General features: G+C 43.3%; 1 pseudogene; it reads right to left on the bottom strand.

The window, feature by feature from the left end:
* Positions 1–541: 541 nt before the first annotated feature.
* On the bottom strand, positions 542–6,910 carry LOC128097008 (60S ribosomal protein L13-like; annotated as a pseudogene).
* Between the last annotated feature and the right edge of the window lie 675 nt (positions 6,911–7,585).

Raw genomic sequence — 7,585 nt, 5'->3', positions numbered from 1 at the left:
AAGGAAAAATATGACCTGTAGTGCATTGGATGAAGCTACCTGGAACATAGTAAAAGCTGAACATTCTTGCTTAGAAATTTTTTATTATTGTCCTGCTAAAGCTGGGAGAAAATAATCACCATGGGGAGAGCCTAAGACATCCAGTGGGAGGCAGTGCAAAATAAAATCTATAATGCACTCTTTGTGGAAGGCTTATTTTTTCTTAAGCATAAGCAAACTGAAGCTTAAGATTAGTCCTATATTTTGTGGTTTTCTGGCAGGGGCCATAGATGAGCTTTGTATTAAATTCTTCTTTACCAGTTCCCACTATACTGCTTAAACGGAAAGGTTCATTTTAGTATCTGTGGTAAGAGTACATGTATAGCAAATTTTATGTTATGCAATTTGAAGATTTGAGGACATATGCTCCAAAGTAGCTTCTCAATCCAGTGCAAAATTCTTTCATTGGAGATTTATTTCTTTGAAATTAATGATGATTACTTAAAATACCTGGAAGGACAAAACACCTGTTAAGGCCTAGATTTTTTCCCAATAAATTTGTTTATAATTTTTCCTCCTTTATGGAAAATTTATCGCAATACTCCAACAGCACATTACTTTTTTTTTTTTTTTCAGCATCTTGCTCTGCAGCTTCCTTCGCCAGTTTTGCTCATATGCCAAAGAGCCGGGTGTCGGGTCATGAGAAGACCGGCAAATGCCTTGAAGTTCTCCTCCTCGTCTGTGATGACTCTGGCTTTCTCCTTTGCTGCAAACATTCCGGATGGGCATCACAGTCCTGTTAGCTGGGTGCCCAATTTAAGCTCTTCAGCAGAACTACCACTCTTTGGAGCAGAAGGCTTCCTGGGGGAAAGCATGAACTTGGAGAGAGGTACTCCTTTGGGCGCTGTGCATTGGCCTGTAGTGATTCAGTGGGTTTATTGCGCTTCCTTGGGTCCACAGAGTGTGAGCCACTTTCTTATTTATTTATTTATTTATTTATTTATTTATTTATTTATTTATTTATATTTTATAATTTAATTTAATTTTACATATCAGCTACGGATTCCCCTGTCCTCCCTCCGCCCGTGCCCCCCTTCCCCCCAACACAACCCCCATTCCCATCTCCTCCAGGGCAAGGACTCCCCTGGGGATTCAGCTCAGCCTGGTTGATTCAGTTGAGGCAGGTCCAGTCCCCTCCTCCCTTCACTCAGGCTGAGCAAAGAGTCCCTGCATAGGCCCCAGGCTCCAAACAGCCAACTCATGCACTAAGGACAGGTCCTGGTCCCACTGCCTAGGGGCCTCCCAAACAGTTCAAGCTAATAGATTGTCTCACTTATACAGAGGGCCTGATCCAGTTGGGGTGAGCCACTTTCTTATGGATACAAGCTACCCTGAGTTCTTACAGGCTGAAGCCCCTACTAGATTGGACCTTGGTGTGGTATCTCACTGTTGGGCACCTCACTAAGGGCTGATGAGACTGGATGTGGGACGAGGGGCCATGTAGCACCTCCTCCTGCCGGTCCTTGTGTCTGTGGGTCTTGTCTGCCAGCTGGTTGGACCATGTGTCCACTTGCTGCTGCAAATTCTTAGGAAAGTGGAGCTTCAGGATCACACCATTTGATCTGGGCACGTTGCCTTCCTCCTATGCAGGAGAATGGCCGAGTGGAAAGGGCGTTTATAATGTTTTTAATTGAAGTAGAATTACAACTCTTTCTGGCCCCCATTTTCTCCTTCCAGCCCCTCTCATACTCACTCTTCTCAAGTGGTAGCTTCTTTTTCTTTATTGCTGTCACACACATGCACTCACACACACACATACACATCGTATATGTAGGGTGTGAGTGTGTGTGTGTGTGTGTGTGTGTGTGTGTGTGTGTGTGTGTGTGTGTATACAAATATATAATTAGGCCAGCTGAGTCTATTTTTCTTGTGTACACAGTTTCAGGGCTGACCACGCTATATTGCACAGCCAATAAGTGGGCTCATCTCTCAAAGGGGCTAATTCTCTTTCTCCCCATAGACATTTGTTGCCTTCATTTCTTTGTCTAGGGATGGGAGCCTGTGAACTTTTCCCCCTTCCATACTAATATGTTCATTGATCTTGATGTGTCATGGTTTTTTAAAAAAGGCATGAAGTTGGGAGGGGACATATAAAGTCTATGGGAGGAATTAGAAGAGGGAAATGGAGATGGATACAGTCAAACTCCATTGCATACAAATATGAATTTCTGAAGAATAAAGAAAAGATGTAAATTCAAAAGGGAAAAGTGTGTGTGTGTGTGTGTGTGTGTGTGTGTGTGTGTGTGTGTGTGTGTGTTAGACAGGAAAGAGGAACTTGTTAAAAAGAAACTAGATTGAGGACCAAAAGGTAACAAGGACGAAGTAGAAATTAAAAAAAAAATAGAGAATCTGAAGAGAACTCACAGATGGAGGACAAGTCTATGACTAGCCATTCCACAGACAAACACACACACACACACATACAGACACACACACACACACACATGTATTTAGACACACTTCATCTTCATGCCCCTTTTTTTAAAACAATGATACTTCAAGATCTTGGACAACTGATTTCTATGTGTAACCCCCAAAGTGTCTAATAAATATTTAGCATTCAAGTGTCGGTAGGTGGCACTCTTGGCTCAGATCAGAACTCTTCTAGGAGGAAATGGAACTTGCTTGGAAAATCTATAGGTGGAGGATGAGTTTGTCTGGCTGTAGCCACAGAATTAACTCACTATCCCTTTAATGCCAAAGGGATCTCCTTAGCCTAACTCCCCCAACCACTGCTCATCTTTCAGAGATTCCCTCACAACTTGTATATATCCAGCATTTGTGTGCCATTGTGGTTTGACCCTACTCTGTACTGGTCCAAACCACCCCAAGGTAGAAATCACAATAATTGCAAATTATTATTATCACAACAAATGATAGTGTTCTGTACTGCCATATTAGTTTTTCAAGGAGTTAAAATAGGTACAAGACAAAAGTACCTTGGCCACAGTTTCCTATTTCCAGAGAAAAAAAATGAAAACCAAAGTTCCTGGGAATCCATACTCTTAATCTACTGAGGATTCACTGGAGCTTTTCCCTACTAGTGTTTATGTTTTCAGCAGTAAACAAACCAGCCATGCAGCCATCTAGCATCCATCCATCCATCCATCCATCCATCCATCCATCCATCCATCCATCCGTCCAGCTAGCCAGTCAGCCAGCAAACAAGCAAACAGCCTGAGAAAGAGGGAGGAGGTCCTAACGTTCTTTCAGGTGCATTTTTGGTGTAAACAAAAAACAAGAAAGCTATAAATGTCCTGACAAGAATTAAGGTACCTTGACAACATGTGGGATGAAGGCCTCTTTATTGTCAGGGTGGTTACAGCATTGAACTTTACTTGAGGAGAATTTTTACTCTCTGCCTAGACCAGACTGCCCTTATAGGTGAGAACAGACTTGTAGTTTTATAGTGAGAAACACCATCACGACAAATCCAAATCAAAAACGAAAATGCTTAATAAAAAATGAAACCAAAACCAAATAGCCTGTAGTTCCGTGTGAGGTGATGGCTATGATGGTGCCTTGCACCCCAACCCTGTCCTTCTGGGCACAGAATGTCAGAAGAGCACCCAGAGATGGCTACAAGTTCTAAATTAATGGCAGCCCAGACCAAAATCTAGAAAGGGTTTGAATGCTGAATTCAAGTTCAAATAGGAAAAAAGAAGTCCTAATATTCTACTATTTGGATTTGTTTCTGTTCATGTAACTAACATTTTCCCAGACTGAAAATGTCAGAATCTCTTGTATCCTTCATTGTCCATCCATCAGTTATCTCTTCATCCAAACAAGCTTCCTTAAGCTATTCTCTCTCTCTCTCTCTCTCTCTCTCTCTCTCTCTCTCTCTCTCTCTCTCTCTCTCTCTCTCCACACACACACACACACACACACACACACACACACACTCCCTCTCCCTGTCTCTCCGTCTCCCTCCCTCTCACTCTCTCCCCCCTCTCTCTTCCTCTCCCTCTCTCTCTTACACACACACACACACACCTGTCCATCATCTTCTTGTTTTTATTAATGGCACTCTCATTCTGGGCTGATTCACAATATCCTGCCTATTTCAGTCTTTTCTTCCAGTTCCTGCCACATGCAGATTCCTTTTCAAGCAAGGTTTTCTCCTTCCAAAGTGTGCAAGGCTCTAAAATGTCTACAGATTTGAATGTAGATAAAGGGAACACTAAGGTTGTGAGGTTGACTCATATTTGGTACTTTAGATTCCTCCTCTTTAAAGATGGTGTTCTGCCTGTGGCTTGCCTGCACCTCTAAGAGCTACTTCTCTGTACACATGAAAGGTTTTTTTTGCCTTAAGTACCCATGTCTGCTTGCCTGAGTACATTCTCTAGTTGCAGAAACATGTGTGCTTAAAGTGTCTTGGTGTTAGTGCTCAAGAAAAAGTAACCCATGACCAAAGATATTGTTAGATTTTCTTTTACTCTAGCCCCATGTTGGGTGACAAAATGTTTTTGCTTTTTGACTCTTTACTCTTTGGCTCTTTTGGGGGGGCCCTCCACACAGCTCCCAAATAAATCACACACAGAGATTTATTTTTAATTATAAATGCCTGGCCTTAGCTTGGCTAGTTTCTTGCCAGATTTTCTTAACTTTAAATTATCCCATATACCTTTTGCCTCTGGGTTTTTATCTTTCTCTATTCCTGTATATCTTTTCTTTCCTTCTTACTCCATGTCTGACTGTGTAGCTGGGTGGCTAGGTGGCTGGCCCCTGAAGTCCTCCTCCTTCTTCTATCACTCTTTGCTCTTTTATTTTCCTCTTAGATTTCTCCTTATTCTATCTGTCCATCAGCCCCACCTATCCTTTCTCCTGCCTCACTGTTGGCCATTCCACTCTTTATTATACCCTCAGGTGTTTCAAACAGGCAAAGAAACACAGCTTCACAGAGTTAAACAAATGCAACTTAAACAAAAGTAACACACCTTAAAATAATATGCTACAACACAAAGACAGATGGGAGCTGATAGATAATGACCCCATTTTCCTTGTGACAGCAAGTCTGAATTGTATTTTCAGTCTCTCAGTAGGTGTCTGGTGGGAATGTGTCTTATTTGCCCAAAGTAACAACCCACTCATTAATTCACTCCTTATTAGCTTTTCCCCCCTTCTCCAGATGAATTTATAACTCACTCTCTCAAGTTTCTTGAACTCCTTCTCATATTAGCTACACACATCTAAGTTTTTAGAGGTCTGGTTTTCAGGGGTGCTTACTTTTCACAATATAATTCTATCTCAGCTCAGTAACTGTATATTATCCTCTGAACAAATACTGTGCTTTTCAATTTATTTCTTTTGACCAGAACACTTTCCTTCTGTGAACTAAAACTCCATTCACATTGGGAAACTCCATGATTCTTACTTCTTCTTTCAAGATGTAATCGTCCCTTGTTTGGTAATCCTTATGTATTTGTTTTATTTCTGCTAGTAGACTAGGCTCATTAGGAGACTGTTATCTATCTTTGCATATATTTTAATATCATGTACAAGCAAATGTTCAATAAATAAATGCTGACTTACAGGTGAGTGAGTTATCGTGGACAGGAATAGTTCATAAACCATATGTCCAGATACTCATTTTCTATCATACTGGACGATGAATGTTATAAATTCTCAGGAATCAATATACAGTCATTATTCAATAGGTTTAAGGATTCTGATCATTCACTCAGTGAATATACTCTGAAATTCTAGAAGTACAGCAGTTTGTTTTAATTTTACTATTATTCTACTATTATCTTGAGTCTTAGAACCAAGTAGTTGTAGCACTACCTAAATATTTGCCATTCTTTCTATATGGCTAGATCAAAAATGTATTCTTAGAAGACTGAGCAGGTGGAGATGGACAGTCTTGTCCACCCAGAGCCATTTGCCCTAGGCAGGGAGAAGATCCTTGAGCATCAGATGGTTGGGTGATATTATAGCGAGATAGTATATGGTGGGGTGCAGAAGAGAAAGACAGAATGGTTCATGTCTTCTGGAGAGTGGTAGGGGCAGTGAGCAACAGGGTGATGTGGGAGGCCTGCTTACCACCCAGGGCCATGGCGACATCCAGTCCTGGGCTTCTACCAAGTGACATGTCTGTGTCTATAGACGTTCTACAGCCACGTCTGTGTTGATGTCCATGGGCTCTTGTTACCACTGAAGAGAGAGGATGCACAGGGTCTAGGCTGCCAAGTGAGGCCACATTGATGCCCAAGGGCCATGCCACAGCACAAGCTATCCCAATCTGAGTGGTTTGAGTTACCCCTGGGGCCATGAAGATATCCAGGCTTCAGCTATAACCAAGGGCCATGTCTGGGTCTGTGGCCCTACTGCAGACAAGGCAAAAGGGCAGTTACTGTGCCTGTTACCATGGAAGTTTGTATAGAAGCCAGAGGTATGGGCCCCTCCCTGGGCCTGTGTTGGTGTCTGAGGGCCACCCTGCAGCCTGGTTCATGGTCTTACTGCAGCCTGCATTTGTGTTGATGTCCATGGCCTGAATCATCACCAAAGGACACACAGATGCACCTGTAGCCATGTTGGGGACTGAGGGATGTGTTGTAACAGGGGCCATGTCCATCTGTCAGCCTGCACTGCCTCCTGTGGCGATAGTGTCAACCCGGCCTGAGCTGCCCTTGAGGGCCATATCTGGGTCTATGGCTCTACCACAGCCAGGGTCTGTGTTGAGGTCCATGGCTCCTGTTATCACCAAAGGCCATGAGACTGCCCAGTGTCTGGGCCACCATCTGGGGCCATATTGGAGTCAGGGAACCATGCTGCTGCTGAGCCCATGATGATCTGAAAGGCCTACACTGCTACCCAGGGCCATGGTGACATCTGGGCTCAAGCTGCTGCTGATAGCTATGTCTGGGTCCATGGCCCTGCTGCAGCTGGGGCCTGTGTTGATGTCTGTTGTCCTGTGTTACCACAGGGGTCCATTGGAACCATGTGTTGAAGTACAAGGGTTGTGCAAACAGGCCCAGCCCTTCACTGCCCTGGAGAGATAACAGACCCCGATGACCCTGGCACAGGAAAGCTGTCCCATCCCTTAGTAGAAGAGCTGGCTCCTAGCCCAATATTTGGAAAAGCTTGTCCCACCCCTTACCATGAGTGTGGAAGAGCTGGCTCTGCCACTCATTTGAAGGGAGTGGTCCTAGCAGCTGGGTCAGAACAAACCAGCTACCACCCAGACACACATCCAGGGCTTTAAGTGGGCACTCCCCAACATCTATGACCTGCTGGGGATCATGAAGGGACTAGTCCTTTGGTACCATAGCCATAGGATCTCTATGACTCAGAGAAAATGCAGGATATCCTAGAGGAGTTTTCAGTGATGGTGTACCAGAAGCCAGAGGCTTTGAATCTGACCAACAACACATTAAACAATGAACATTTGCAAGTAAAGCTATGTGGACAAAAGAGTATATTGCATGATACACACAACTCCTAATGCCACCAAGACTAATGAAGAGGTGATAGAGAGGTAGGAAAGACAGTGGAGTGAAATGTCTTTATTTCTTGTTTGTTTGTTTTTAATTAATGTTCTTATTTG

This window comes from Peromyscus californicus, unplaced genomic scaffold (genome assembly GCF_007827085.1).
Source record: "Peromyscus californicus insignis strain IS unplaced genomic scaffold, ASM782708v3 Scaffold_5__1_contigs__length_169319896, whole genome shotgun sequence".
Classification (NCBI taxonomy): Eukaryota; Metazoa; Chordata; class Mammalia; order Rodentia; family Cricetidae; genus Peromyscus; species Peromyscus californicus.
Note: the sequence above shows the minus strand (reverse complement) of the source record. Positions and strands in the feature narration are given on the sequence as shown.